Here is a 16082-nt window from a genome sequence, read left to right as displayed (position 1 = left end):
AGGTGGGTCTGGACTCTTTCCAGACAAGATGACTCCACAACCTCTCTGGATAACCGGGTCCAGTGCTCTGGCATCCTCACAGGAAAGAATTTCTTCCTCACATTCAAAAGGAACCTCCTGGGTTACAGTTTGTTCCCCTTTGTCATCTGTCCCATTGCTAGTCACTACTGTCCTCAGGTCAAAACACTTCTGCTGTGTGGAAACCAAAAAGATCACAGGAAACTGTTTCCGTGCTGAGACCTGCAGTGGGTGGTGGTTTCTCTAGCACTTGCAATCTGATGTTTGTTGATGGGGCACAAGTGTTTCTTGCATGGCTGATTTGGTTTTCCTCTTCTGCACTGCGGCAGTGCTGTTGACTTGGCTGATTTTATAACAGGTGCTGTAAAATAATTGTGTCTACATTTAGGTTGTCAGCACTAGTGTGCTCTAAGGGCGTCCCCAAACAATGGACAATCGAAAGGTAAATAGAGGTGTGCTCCTGTGAAAATGTAATAACTACAGAAATGAACCTTGCTCTTCTGCAAGGAGAGGTGATATAATAACCACCAAGATGATAGGTCAGAGCTTGCAATTTTTCCTGAACTCTTTTTGTTTGAAGTGTGAGTATTGATGCAAGGCTCCCTTTGCCCTCCCCTTTTTTTCTTTCTCGTGCACTTACAGCTGTATGCAGAGAGAGAAATCCCAGTGCAAATAGGAAAGCAAGAGAGAAGAATGAAATCAAGCAAGCATAACAAAAGGCAGTGATTTTTAAGAATCACATTTTGTTGAACCAGGTGATGTGAGCAGAGATTTACGGCATTGCTTGAGCAAAACTTGAATTGTCTGTCATCTTACGCTGCTGAGTAATCCTACTGCACACAAGGCCTGCCTGAAACAGAACCAGCAGGCACATATGCAACTAGATCAGGTTGTTCAGAGCCCTGTCTAACCTGGAATGTTTCCAAGAATGGGGCATCTACCACTTCTTTGGGCAACCAGGGCCAGTGTCTCACCATCCTTAGTGTAAAACATTTTCTCCATATTTTCAGAGTTTGTGCATAGCACAGAGTAAGACCAGGATATGATACTGTGGACTGGAAGAGAGCAAAATACTGATTTTTTTTTTCTGTGCTGCAAAAATTTGCTTGTGTTAGTCTGCTCACACACTGATAGATATAAGTCTTTAGGTGGAGAAAGCAATCCTAATACAGAAAAAAACCTATATGCACTAGACCATGACCAGACTGGTTGGTGACATCAGTAGGTATGACCTGTGAAGCTCAGAGAAGTTTAACTTGTGCTTATCTGTAATGGTTGGACTTGATGGTTTTAAAGGTCTTTTCCAAATGAAAACATTCCATGATTACATTTTTCTATGCTTAATACATCTGACATTATTTAATTCCTAATCTGATTTCCCAGTTTCTGTGGTCCGAACAACACATATTGATCTTTATTCTTTGTAAGATCTCCACGTTGATCAAATTTCAGTTTGCATTCAAGGTGCATGGATGAGGACGTGGAAGTAGAAGCATTCGCATGCACCTGTAGTAAAAATGGATCTTAAAGCTTCAAACTTCTTTGATAAGAACATTTTGTTAGGGGAAAGGAATTCCATTGCAGTGGCAGTTCGAAAGCAAAAAATATCAGTTTCTGGATTTGCTTTAAATTGATGGAGCCACAGTATAGTTTTCTCATTTCATTTCAAAAAGTATGCCACTCTCTTAAATGAATGCTAAAAAAAAAACAAACAAACCAAAGAAAAAACCCACAACACATAAAACTATGAATACAAAATGTACCAGACATGATAGGGCTAGTAACTCCTGATTAAAACACTGCTACAGTCATTGCTGTTGTAGATCAAATTTACATCTCTCTAAAGGTGTTACATTTAGAATAGCCTCATTTGGAAATCACCATCAAACTCTGACTACACTTTAGGAGTTTTACTGTTTGTTTATTTATTTATTTACCTTATTTGCAATCAGCATATTGAAACAGTTCCTATTTCTGGTGATTGGGTTTGTGTTTGTTTTTTGTTTATTTGTTTGTTTGTTTATTCCCTACTTAGTTATTAGAGCTGCAGAATTTTTAAAAACAAATTTATTCATTACAGGGAAGGACCGTGCATAATAGAGAATTCATGCTATGTATCAAAGCCTGAAAAATAATTATGGAATTTGTGCATGAAGGAATAGAATTTACACGTGTTAGTAGGATGATATTGTTGTTTATCCACCAGAAAAAATTTGTTTGCCTGAGGCCAAAAAAGTGTAGAATTTTGTAACACTCACTTATCAGGAGCCTCCTAACCTTGTAAGAATTCTTATGTGGATTTAACTGCCAGTCATGCTCTTCTCTGAAAGAAAACAAAATAAAAGAAGAGCCTTCAGTAAATTTTTCTGCAGTGGTTTTGAAGTACTCAGTCTCATTCTGACCTTTCAAATAATTAGAGATCTTTTTGAAGTAGCTTGTCTTCATGAAGGTGCAACTCAGTCAGACTGGGACTGTGTTGAGCAGCTATTTTGGTTGTGATGGCTATCTTGAAGAGAAATTGCTCTCTCTTTGGGTATGTGAAGAAATGTAAATGCATGTTAGACTTCACTTAGTTTTCACGGTGGACGTTTTTATTACTGAGGTTTAATTAGTTTTAATTGTATTATCTTTATCAATCTGCCTACTGAAAGTTGTGGTTTGAAGCCAAGTAATTTTTACTCATTGTAGTTTTATTTGTTGGCCCTGTTTTATTTGTCAGTATTTCGGAAATGTAGGGTATTTCTAATGATTTATTTCACATTATTTTATAGCAGAAGGCTTTAGACTGAAGTCTCTCACTCCAGATTCCCAAGCATTCCCAAACAATAAACAGCACAACCACAGCCCTTGGTTAGCGTTAAATGGATGTTGTAGACATTGATTTTCCTTTCTCAGTCAGAATTTAGATAGTATTCATTCAGTAGGAAAAAGTAAAAAGAGAGAAGAGAGTCATATATCCAAATGAAGCCCCTCTCCTTGCAAAACTCCACCTGAACAGTTTCCATCTGAATTAAATCTCTGTAGAGAAGCTGAATTTCATCTCTGTAGAGAAGCTGAATTACATCTCTGTAGACTTTAGTCACGATAGACATCATCCTAAGTATATCCCTCAAAGGCATGAGAATAAAACGCCAAAAAAATCTCCCTTCAAATATTGCCACCAACAAGGGACCTTAAAACTTCAATCCAAATGTTTGCATGTCTTTTAGATGAAACATACTTAGACCATCTTCTAGTTGTGCAACAGCAAAACTAAAATGAAGGCAAAAAATGGTGTTTTATGACTTACATAACCTCCGGCTGTTTAACTGAAAAATAGATGCTATTTTATGCAATAGCAATTTGGAATGCTATAAAAATAATTACTTTTAAAATCCATACTGCACATATGCAGATAGTTAACAAACTCAGGCTTGCTCACCAGATGAAAATGATATTGGGAAAATCCATGCTCTAGAGATAGTGCCATTCCATTAGAAATGTGCAAAGTATGCAAATACATTACATCGGTATTGTTTTCCAGAACAGACTGTATCTTAATGCCAGATGTTTTATTCTTTGCATATCTTGTTATAACTTCACGATTACTGTTCTTTGAGTTTGTCCAAGCTAGGATAGGAAATGTGTATTTTTAGATGTGTTAGCTAAAATCTGGTCTGCTACAGACAGAAGAGGTTCTATCTGGAGCATATCCAGAGAAGGGCAGCAGAGCTGGGGACGGGTCTAGAGAGCAGGTCTTATGAGGAGCAGCTGAGGGAACTGGAGTTGTTTAGTCTGGAGAAGGGGAAGCTGAGGGGAGACCTCATTGCTCTCTACTACTTCTTGAAAAGAGGTTGTGAGGTGGGGATCATTCTCTTCCCCTACTATGAGGTGATAGAATAAGAGAAAATGGCCTCAAATTGTGCCAGGGGAGTTTTAGATTGGCCATTAGGAAAAATTTTTTACTGAAAGATTGGTAAGGTGTTGGAAAAGCTTGTCCATTGAGGTGGTGGAGTCACCATTCCTGGAGGTGTTCAAGAAACATGTGGACTTTCTACTTTGGGACATGGTTTAATGGCTGTGTTGATGGACTTGATGATCTTAGAGTTCTTTTCCAAATTAAAAATTCCATGATTCTGTACCTACCAGCTCCACCATATATTGCCTAAACATAATTCATCTTTTTTTGTCCATGATTGGGTTTAAATAGATATTAGTACCACTTTAAAAATATAGATCTTGCTCATTTAGGACAGCCATGTCCACTGGAATAAAGCTCCCTGAGCGATGGGATGATGTCATTCAGGGGAAGCTGGACAAGATTAAGAAGTGGGCCCAGGTGAACCTCATGAGGTTCAACAAGACCGAGTGTAAGGTCCTGCGTCTGGGTCAGGGCAATTCTCATCATGAGTCAAGGGCGGAGGATGAAGGGATTGAGAGCAGCAGTGTGGAGAAGGACTTGGGGGTACTGGTGTATGAGAAGCTAACTGTTAGCCAGCAACATGCACTCACAGCCCAGGCCCAATCGTGTCCCTGGTTGCATCCCCAGCAGGATGGGCAGCAGACAGAGGGAAGAGATTCTGCCCCTCTGCTCCACTCTGCTGAGCCCTCATCCACAGTGCCAGAGTCAGCTCTGGAGTCCTCAGAACGGGAAAGACATGGACCTGTTGGAGTAGGGGCAGATGATTTATATGGCATCATTGCCAAATGGAACAATACCTTTTCACCCTACCTGTGTGTGACATGACATGTATCAGACGTTTACAGCTATCCCAACAGTTTTCGTTTTCATTGAAATCAAGATTGTTAATTTGTTCAGTTAAGACTGAATGATAAACAATACATTTCCCTGTCTTCTTTTTAGAAGCTTTTCCCAACATTTCTGATCGCAAATAAATTCTGTGTTGTACACAGGGTTTTTTATAATGAATTAAATCTATCTCAATTCTCATCCTTTACCCTTATTACTGAGTTACTTAATTAGTAATTTCTGAGAGCAGCCATAATAACTGTCAGAGATATTATAGGAGAGTCATCAACACTCTGCATGTTAATAAAATCTTAGAGTTTTTGTTAGTTTTCCAAGCATTCCTGCTAAGCACCAAATGCTGTTGCCAGTGTTTTGCCCATGGTATTTTCTAATTGAAGGAAATCTTTCTCTATATAAGTATAGACTGCAATTGCAGGGGCCTTCTATACTGCAATACGTATTCTACATAAGTATGCATTAGGAAAAGGATCTAAAATGTGGTTTAACAAGCATGTGACAATAAATTAAGGAAATGCATTTTGATATGCGAGGAAAAAAAATTGGTTTCCACAAAAATACTCATCTCCTCATAGTCACAGCTGTGATTTTTGAATATGTATTAAGCTCTGCAAGGATAGCTAAGCCAGGAATTTGGCAGTAATAGTATATTCATAAATATACATGAAATGTGAAAAAAAATAGTTTACAGAATGGAAAGTGAACATTGGAAAGGGTAAGCATACATACCTTGAGATAAAAATTGCAATTCGTTGTCAGCGTATGAAGCCTTTGCTTGTAACTTATGACTGTTATAGTGTCATTAGATTTTCTCATATATGCTGCATTACTTATAATTGAATAGCACATTAACAACTGAGTGGTTGTTTAAAGGAAGAGAAAGAATCCTCTACCCAGGCAGTTTGAGTTTCAATATCTACTCTCCAACATAAACAACTAATTTAACATTCAGTGAGAGATCTTGGCTTTTTCTCTCAACTTACTTTACCTCAATGAACCAGATGGCAAATGTCTCACTGAAAGAGCCAGTGAAAACTGCGTCTGCATCTGCCCACCCTCATGTTTTTCTTGCCAGTAAAGGGGAAACAATATTAAGTTTAGGGTCTTCTATTAAACATTTGTTGCTACATTTCCAGTTTTTCCCATTTTGCATTCTGGGCCAACCTACTGACAGATTTTACTTGTTCTGACATATGGCAGAGAACGAAATATATATATTACCTTCATATTTCATGTGACATTTTCCAACAAATGTGAGAGCAAATGTGCCTTTGATTAGTATTTGGTATTTTCCTTTAAATTTTTCACTTACATATGTAGGGAGAGATCTGTTTATTTCCAAGGAGATCATTTGTGATTTGAAGGTGAAGTTATGTTGTAAATAGAGGGTTAATATATATAGGTACTTCCAGAAGCTTGCATAGCACAGCTACTAGCCTGATTTTCCAATTTTATGATGTTTAAGCTTTCATATTTAGGGCAGCAGAAAATAACTGAATTGATTTCTAGGGTTTGGTTACTTATGTCACCAAGAAGTTCTGATTTTCAGTTTCTTTTCTTCACCCTGTCAGTAAGAGTCGAGAATCAGGAATAACAGGGCATATGGAAATTGTTTTCATATATCTTGCTGTTAAATCTATTTGGTATTAATATTAATACATCACGGTGAGTGATAGGACAAGAGGAAATGGCCTCAAGTTGCACCAGGGGAAGTTTAGGTTGAATATCAGGAAAACCTTTACTGAAAGAGTGGTCAGACATTGGAACAAGCTGCCCAGGGAGGTGGTGGAATCACCATCTCTGGACATGTTCAAAAAATGTGTAGACATGGCACTTCGGGACTTGGCTTAGTAGGCATGGTGGTGTTGGTTTGGTGGTTGGACTTGATAATCTTAAATTTTTTTTACAGCCTTAATGATTCTGTGATTGCTGGATGATGAAATGAAAAGTAAGGTAATAAATCATGCTTTCAATGAGTTCATGTAGGAAGAGTAGGTGTGTTTTAAAGGACACATGAAACTATGACAAAGCTTAGACTGTACAATTCTGATCCATGTTGGTGGTAGAGGGGAAATGGGAGCACATTGAGGAGAAACAACAACATATCAAGAAATTAAACTATTGAGTTCATGTAGGAAGAGTAGGTGTGTTTTAAAGGACACATGAAACTATGACAAAGCTTAGACTGTACAATTCTGATCCATGTTGGTGGTAGAGGGGAAATGGGAGCACATTGAGGAGAAACAACAACATACCAAGAAATTAAACTATTGAGTCTTACTGCATTTAGTAAGAGACAGTGTTTGCACCTTATTTATTTTGTATCATGCATATAAATATTCTCTTGAACTCTTTTTTAGTTTAACTTGCTCCTTGGTGAATTTTGCAGGGGGGGATGTATATTATTACAACATGACTCTGTAGTTTTAAAATATTTTTTAAAAAATAATAACAATAAAAAGAAATAATATTGACAAAATAAGCACACCTGAAAATCACAAATTAACTTCAAGCAACAGTATTACCTTTTCATGGACCTTTTCCTGAAAGCACCACCACTATTTTCAGTAAAGGGTAGTAGAAGAGGGAAATCAGATGTTTTTGATGTTTTTAGATTACGCTCGAGATAGAAAATAGATATGATCAGTTCAGAGAATCAGGGTAGATTTTGTTCGCATAAATCGTAGCTGCTCCACATACTTAACCTTGAAAGACCTCTTTCAAAGAAATACCATTTTGTTAAAGAGGTATCAAGTCTCATGTTCTGCAATATCTCATTATACTGGAATACTTTGCATTCCCAGGCAGCCAGCAGGCACTCCAAACACTATTATCTGATACTTCCCCATTTGAAAAGCAATGCCCAGTTTGTTTATCCAAACAACAGGGAAAAAAAAGTGTGGAGAATTCAGATAACTTGCTGAGCAAAAGTCCTTATTGAAAATTAATACATGGACTCATTGACAAATTATGTTTTCAGACCATGGTATAATTTACAAGATCACAGGATGTTAGGGGTTAGAAGGGACCTCTGGAGATCAACAAGTCCAACCCCCAAACAAAAATCTACTTGTCTTGCTGCTTATGTTGACTTGCATCACCATAAGATGGATGTGTAGCAATTACAGGCAACATGTACAATAGTGGTTGAGAAGGATTACATTAAATTCGAAGAGGAAAAATGCTTCTGAGTAGAAGCAATCAGCAGATTTTTTGCCAGCAATGCTCTTCATCTTTGTGTGCTCTGTATAGGAAATTTGTAGCTTTCAGGTCTAATATGAAGCAGAAGCTGAGATCTCACTATTATTTTAAACACTGGTATTTAGTAGCATCATAAGCATCTTGGTGTTCACCAAGCCACTCAGTATGCTGCTTTCTGTGCCCTCCATAGGTATAGTACAAAAGGCCAGAGCATCCTATTTCCATGATTCCTAACTGATGCTGTGTTGCCCTGAGAAATCCATCCCCAGCAGCCTTTTCCTTCAAATACTTTTCCATCTAATCTCTTCGTTCTCAGCTACAAGTTACACTAATGTTTCCTTCTGCCTCCATGTTGAGTTTTACACACAGATGTGTACAGAACTGTTAGATTTTCTAGTCTGACCTTTTATTTACTCCAAAACACTACATGCTATTCAGTCATGGATATACTTAGGTGGTTGTCAGGGTTAGTGACATGGGACATACTTTTTAGTTGTCAGCGCAGTGAAGACCTCCCTCAGCTGTCACAGAGCTCCCTGACATGCCTGGTGAGACAACTTAGACTTTCCAGAGAGTCCCAGTCTATCCTTTATTCCTCTAGGAAGTCCTCAGAGTTGTGGAGCTTCTCTCTCCTCTTTGCTGCGTTCTTCAAGGTTCTGTAAGCATAGTTTGAAATACTCACCAAATTTCCTCAATTTCCTGCTACTTCAGGACACTTTTCCTGATTCTCTGAATTTTGGATCATTCTGATGTATCCTGTATCCTTTCCAAGAAATATCTTCCTTCTTCTTTCTCACTACTCTGTAGGTATATGCTACATTCAAACTTGTTTAAGAAAATCTGAACCACCACTGATGTGGAGATGTTTCCGGCGGATCAATTCCTTTGTATTGTGCTGGATTAATAGACGTCTTCCTTGACGTGTCCAATTAATAGTGTAGTACTTTCTTTCTCATCGTACGAATTGAGTAAGCTGCATATATTATGTTTATTTCAAAGATTTTGGTCAGTGAGGTGTAACACAATGCCTGCTACCAAAGCCCGTGGGATCCCATAAGGAAGTGAATAAGAGCGTTCTTCACTGACACTCATTTTTTGTCCTGCTTCTCTCTTCTCCTGCCATCTTTCTTCTCCTGCTTCTGGACTGGAGAGAGTCCAACAGAGGGCTACAAAGATGATTAAGAGACTGGAGCATCTCTGTGAGGAAGAAGGCTGAAAGACCTGGGGCTTTCTCCTCTGGAGAGATTCCAAATCCATCTGGACATTGTGATCCTGGGCAATCTTGGTTACCCTGCTTCAGCAGCAAGGGTGATCCCTTCCAACCTCCGCCATTCTGTGGCTGTGTGAAGAATCATCCCTGTTTCATTTAGCATGCCTTGTACATCGATCTTTAGTCAGTACACCGTGCGATACGGGGGCAAATGCTTAAGGGGGCACAGTTTAAACTGTGTTATCATCTTTATAAAACAAACATAATCGTATCAATGAATGAAATCACCTTTGCTTGACATGACCTATTATCCTCCAACAGTGCTGACAAAGATTCAGTTACAAAATTTCCTTTTGCATATAACTTTTTTATAGTTCTTAGCCTTTTGAGAATGCTAGTTCAGTGGCTTTCTTTCTGAATCCAGCCTTAAGCTCTTACATTCTTGATAGGGTGAACAGCTCAGAGTGAAAACCCTGCAGGCATAATGCTATAATATTGCTCCATCAAGCAGGGTAGGTGAACTGGAAGTCATCCTGGTTTAGTATCTTTTGCAGCCATCTGAAAGGAAGGGTGATTAGAGGTATGACATTTCACTAGACCAGGTTGCTCAGGGCCTCATCCAGCATGGCCTTGAACACCTCCAGGGAGGGGGCATCTACAATCTCCCTGGGCAACCTGTTCCAATGTCTCACCACCCTTACTGTAAACAATTGCTTCCTAATATCCAGTCTAAGTCTCCCTTCTTCCAACTAAAAGCCATCACCCCTTGTCCTGTTACTACAAGCCCTAGTAAAAAGTCCCTTCCCTGCTTTCTTGTAGGCTCCCTTCGGGTACTGGAATGCTGCTATAAGGTCTCCCCAGAGCCTTCTCCAGGCTGAGCAGCCCCAATATTAAACATTCTGAATTTAATGTAGCCCCATCTCAATTTCTCTTGCTTGTTGGATTAGGCTCATCAACAGGTTTTCTTTTTTGGATTTGAAATATAATTGTATTATTGTTATCATTATTATTTACCTGTAACTTTTAGCCTGCCTCACTGACTTGGTTTAAGGTTTTAAAGTTGTTCACAGCAAATGGTGAAATTTGGAGCCTTTTGGTATTGACGACAGAACTTCCATCACATATTCCCTTTTAAAATCTCAGTCTTCTAATATGTGAAGCAAATGGGTGCCATTTGGGTAGACACAATAGTGAATATGTGAGTGGAAGAAAGGCTGGAATACAGCTGAGGAGAGACAAATGCTTAAAGTTACAAGACAATTTTAAGTTACAAGACAAGAGTACAATGGGAAGCTGAAGAGGTCTCTTCAGTAAGATGCAGCCAAGATGACAAGTACACAGTCTTTAAGTGCAAGAGGAGACAAAGTCACTTTCTATAGAATCAGTGCAAAATTTAGGAGCTTGAGAAATAATCACCAAAAATGTCAGAATTCAGGTTTGACTGCTTTGTATTGCCTTTGTGTTGCACATGTCTGCACCTTACAAAGCATTTGAAAGCCTGTTCTGAAGAGCAGCCTATGATTTTAGACGTGTATTAAATGCACAAGATGGGAAAGGTGAGCTATAATTTTAATGTATTTTAGCTGGTAATGCTGAGTTTCCCTCTAAGTTCTCATTCAGCTAACTAATCGATGTTAAAAGTAACAGTGAGTGATTTCTTTTAAAAATAAATTACTTTGCAAAGTATGTATATATATTTTTTAAAATATTTTATGTAAGAATGGTTTTTACACTTGAAAAAAGTCGTAATTATTATTTACCTGCAACTCATCACATCAATCTTGATGAAATAGGAGAAAGGTGATGGATGTGACTGTGAATGTAATAATCTTTTTAAATGAGTGCTTGAAAACTCACTGTGATTGGGAAGAAAATAGAGGCCATTTACTGCCAGCTTTCTCTGTGCTCACACTGTTCCTCATTGTTCCTTACTGGCTAAATAACTTTTTTAAAAGGTAATGAATACTAAATATTTTAATAGAATCACCTAGCTGTTATACCTAACAGCAGAACACCACAACATAAGTTATTTAAAGACTTATGTCTAACAAGATTGCAGCAGAGTTTTAGTGCAAAGTTAAAGGTAGAGGTGTTGATGCAATTCTAAAACGAGTCCACAATATAAAGCTATATACTTTTATACAGACAGCAGTAGCTGGTTTGTTTTGTTCTTGGGGTTTTTTTTTGTTTGGGTTTTTTATTTTTAGTTCTTTAATTAAATAATTTGTAATTCCCTACATTATATGGTAAGGGATGTGGTTTAGTGGTGACCTGGGAGTGCTGGGTTAACAGTTGGACTTGATCTCAAAGGTCTTTTCTGACCTAAAATAATTCTGTGATTAAGGTGGATTATTATTTATGAGTAGTTTTTGTTTTCCTATTTCCCTTCTTCTGGATCTTGTCCATTGCCTAATAACACAATTCTGTTCTCTTGTGCAGCTGAACATATAATAGTCGTAAAGTCTTTCCTACTGATGATGTGTGAATGTGTTTTCTGTTGCTAATTAATATTAACTAAGATAACCACTTGGTTAGAATCTTGCATCATGAGAAACGTATGGGATGTTGTCTAGTCAGGTCTGACTCACCTATAGCTGTAGCCAAGATACATGTATAAATATGCATCCCTTCCCTCCAAGGACTGGAGCTCTCCACCATCATACCCACAGAGCTACTGTCTTCATCAACCTGTTGCCTTGCATTCCTCTTTAATCATCTTTGTGTTGCTTTCCTCATCTGAGCATGGGATTTCTTCACTTCCACATCTGTCCCCTCACACTGCTAGATTTTTAGCATTATTGTCATTATTTGTCTCCTGAAGTGTTTGAATTATGCTTCTGTTTTAATTAGGAATTTTATTTCTCTTTAAGATTTTGCCTTAGAAATCTGATAAAACTAGATATGAGGCACTTCACATTGTGCAAAACTAGAACAATATATGTCTTCTAGCACCAGACTTCTCAGGGCTATGTGATATAAATGATGTAGTTCTACAGATACCACTGTCTAGTCTGCAGTACTGGGGCATGAGAGCATTTCACAGATGAGTAAACAAAGTATTTGAACAAATGAAAGTTTCTGAAGGTGCTTCAGTGTAGAGCAGCTAGGATTAGACCCAAGGAGTTCTTGCTCTTAATTTTTCTCGTGTCCCTTGTTCCTGACTACTCTCAAGTATTATTTCAGCTGTTTCTCTTTTAGTTGACCTTTAAATATCAGATTTTTTTTTCTTTCCCTTCTTCATTATATTAAGAAGCTTCAGTGTTTCAGGGGTGGTAGATAGTTATTCTTGTAAAGAGACAGAAGAGTTAAGTCCATCCTAGTACTTCCCAGCATAGCCAGACCTCAGCAGGGACTGACCATTATGCCAAAAGACATACTCTTCCATTTCCTGAGCAGGCTTCCCGTAAAACAGCAAAACTCATTCACCTTCACACTGTGAGATACAGTCATAGTGCAATTCCATAAAGCAAAGTCTGCCAGTACCTCTTTATACTTTAACCCTTTGACTAATTTCATTTTATAACGATGGATCAATATCTTCACAAAAGCCTTTACCTGGGATGAATGCCTTCCTTGCTCTAGAGCAGTTAGACTAATGGCTTTTCTTAAAATTTTCATTCTTTTTCTTCCTTTTCTCATGCTTACATTGAAAATCTGTTAACAATTTTAAATTCATTCATAGTGACTCATCACTTTACAAACCCACACAGAAGTCTAACACTGAGTTACAGTACCACTGAAGCCTCATATATTAATATTAAAGTGGCAAGAAATAAAGAACAAGCTGTAGCCATGCTTTTAATAAATCATAGTGGTTGGCTTGACCTGGTAATGAACATTTTGGAGGCCACATGGGAAAAAATGCTTATATTCTGGAAACTCTGGAACACCTTAGAGTATCATTTGGACCACTTATAGCAAAATGATCCTCCCTTGAACTCTGCCACAATTTCTCTTGCTATTCTGAGCTGCATGGTTCAAGATGCTGGCGAGCCTGAATGCCATGGGGATCATTGCTGCTGCAGACTGCTGTGTTAGGTAGCACCTGGTATTGGCCTGAAGAAAAGAAATAGGTGAGGAGAAGAACACACCAGTTCTTCTTCAGTGCAATCTCCAGATAGTTTTAACTTGTTATAAGTAAACTGAGAAAATTCTACACTACACCTCAAAGGCTTTGCAGCCTTCTGCTTTTTTTCAGCACCACAATCCTTGTCTCTTCCATTTTCTATATGTATATTGAAATTTTTCCCGTGAATTTTGTTGTATTTCATTCTGCCTGAAGTAGACTTTTCTATAGTTATCTCTTCTTTTAATATAAAGGAGATTTTTGTAGTGGGGAAGCAAAGGCCTTATCTTGCGTGCTGTATAAAGATCATTGAAACTAAACTGCTGGTGATCCATCAGCCTGGCTCAGGACTCACCTTGTTTTTGGAAAGCAGGAGCCAAGTGGTTAGAGGGCACTAATTTCTTAGCCTCTTGGGCTAGTTGGACAAAGAATAGAATACCAGATTATGGTTTTCTTGCCTGTACCTGCTGAATGACTTTTGCTAACTTGTGCATCTTCCTTCATGATAGGATAGAGTGACACTTGCACTAGTACTCAGTTGCTGCTCATTGTGTCTTACAGATGATGACTTTGTTTGTTAAATGGGCCACACTAAAGAATCATGTTTCTGTCTGGGTTACTGGGCATGAGGGAAATGAAGGACAACCAATTTTTTTTTCTTCCTGTTTATTATGCATTGGTTTTCTAGATATAGAAACTCCTTGGCAGAAAGTGGCCTGAACAAATCTGGGCTTACAAGCTATACAAGTCCCAGTTCAGACCTTCACACTTGAATGCTGCTTCCCTTTTGAAGGGCCTTATTACTTACCATTTACTTTTATCAAACAGCTTAAAAGAAAACCTCAATACTTAAAAATCTTCAGCTATGTGCTTAAGGATTTCTCTGAAGAGAGCTGGAAATAAGCATGTGTTTTTACTTAGATGGGTGCTGAAATGTCAGCTGGATCTTAGCCATAATTCTGCAGTTTCCTATTTAGTTTTGGTAGACTTCACCCATTGGGAAGGGGAAGAGATGTTTTTCATAACAGGAAAATGAAATTGTAGCCACCCCCCAACCCCCTGCCAGACACACACAACTGGCAGGCAATTAAAGGGAGAAAAGAAAACTTGAAAATACTCTTTGATGCAATTTCAATTGACCAGACTTCATTTTCTTGGCAGCAGTTCACTGTTGGGACACTTGATGCATGTCTACCTCCTTGCAAACACAATTTAGCTCTCCTATGAATTATCTGTTACGTTTCTGTATGTCTGTCTCAGATAGCTGTCTGCTGGCTTACTGCTTTCTACTTCTACCTGCACATAAACCAAGTAATATTTGAGTGAAATACTGACCCTGACGAAGACAGCTTGGGGTTTGATTCCAGCAGACAGGTTTTTATCTGGTGTCAGAAACCAAACGTATGACCTGTAGCATTGTCTACACCAACCAAGTGTGAAATCAGCTGTGCTGAGCAGCTAGTGTATTATAATAAGGAAATAATTTCTCTGTGGAAATAAAACATTCATGCCATGGCACACCTGCTATTTTAACATAGAGGCACAGACTGAGAAAGAGATCTGTCAGCCTTTCCTCTTTCCTGCTACGCACAGCTGACACATTACATTAAACGCAAGGTAGGTTCAGGGCTCTTCTACAGCAAGAGCTGTGTCTTCATGGAAGAACAGGATTACTAAACACTGATGTTTGTATAGGGGAATAAAAAGGTTTGAACAGTTCAGTGAGAGCTGGATCAGTGACTGCAGGCTGACCTGTGATATGTTTGTGGTGTGTGGCAGTGCTTTCTGAATTTGCAGCTCTTAGAATGAGAGTTTCCCTTCCTTCTCCATCTCAGTACCCATGCTTCACTTATGATTGTTGGAAGGTATTTGTACTGACACCATCTCCACAGAAGCAACAGGCTTCACAGACTTGTTTATTCATAGAATATATTTGGTTGGTAGAGATCTTTAAGATAATCAAGTCCAACCATTAACCCAGCACTGCCAGGTCACCATTAAACTATGCCCCTTACCACCACATCTCCACACCTTTTAAATCCTTCCAAGGATGGTAACTTCACCACTTCTCTGGGCAACCTATTTCAGAGCTTGACAACCATTTCAGTGATGAAATTTTTCCTAATATCCAACCTAAACTTCCCCTGGTACAACTTGAGGCCATTTCTTATTGTCCTATTGCTTGTTACTTGGGAGAAGACACCAGTTGCTGCCTGGCTCTAATTTCCTTTCATGTAGTTGTAGAGAGTGAGAATATCTCCCCTCAGCCTCCTTTTCTCCAGGCTCAGCAACCCAATTCCCTCAGCCACTCCTCACCAGACCTGTTCTCCAGACCCTTCACCAGCTTCATTGCCCTTCCCTAGACATGCTCCAGCACCTCAATGTCCTTCTTTTAGTGAGGGGCCAAGTCATTGAAAGGCTCTGTTTTTTTGTAAACTGTTACTTTCTTCACATCTATGATTCAAGAAGCAGATAATTATTAGGAAGTAGTAAACTTCTTTTAAAAGAATATTGCACATTTCTGCTTTTGCTGGTAGGAAAAAAGCCTGCAGGCAGTTGGTTTGTCTAGGCTGCAAAACACGTCTTTCTGTTACCTCAATATTAATGCCCTAAGCAAAAGGTTTTTTTCCTTTAACTGGGAAGTTTTCCATATCAGCTCAGTGCATAACTGCTGTGATTTAGCAATTTTACATGAATTTGCCTTTCAGATTAATCTTTGACATCTTGAATTTCTGCTTTATGGAGAAGCTACACTGATATCGAGGGAATTAGTTCTACTAGTGCACTGACTTCAGTTGAGAAAATAGGTTCAGGCTTTTGAGAGACCAGAAAAGGAGTAT

The 16082-nt window shown here is 38.6% G+C and overlaps 1 protein-coding gene across 1 annotated transcript in view; it reads left to right on the top strand.

Annotated features, from left to right (window-relative positions):
• ADAM12 (ADAM metallopeptidase domain 12) overlaps positions 1-16082 on the top strand; it is a 197607-nt gene that overhangs the window by 67078 nt on the left and 114447 nt on the right. The window lies entirely within an intron of this gene.

Source organism: Indicator indicator, chromosome 7 (assembly GCF_027791375.1).
Source record: "Indicator indicator isolate 239-I01 chromosome 7, UM_Iind_1.1, whole genome shotgun sequence".
NCBI classification, from domain to species: domain Eukaryota; kingdom Metazoa; phylum Chordata; class Aves; order Piciformes; family Indicatoridae; genus Indicator; species Indicator indicator.
This window is presented reverse-complemented; position numbering and strand designations above follow the sequence as displayed.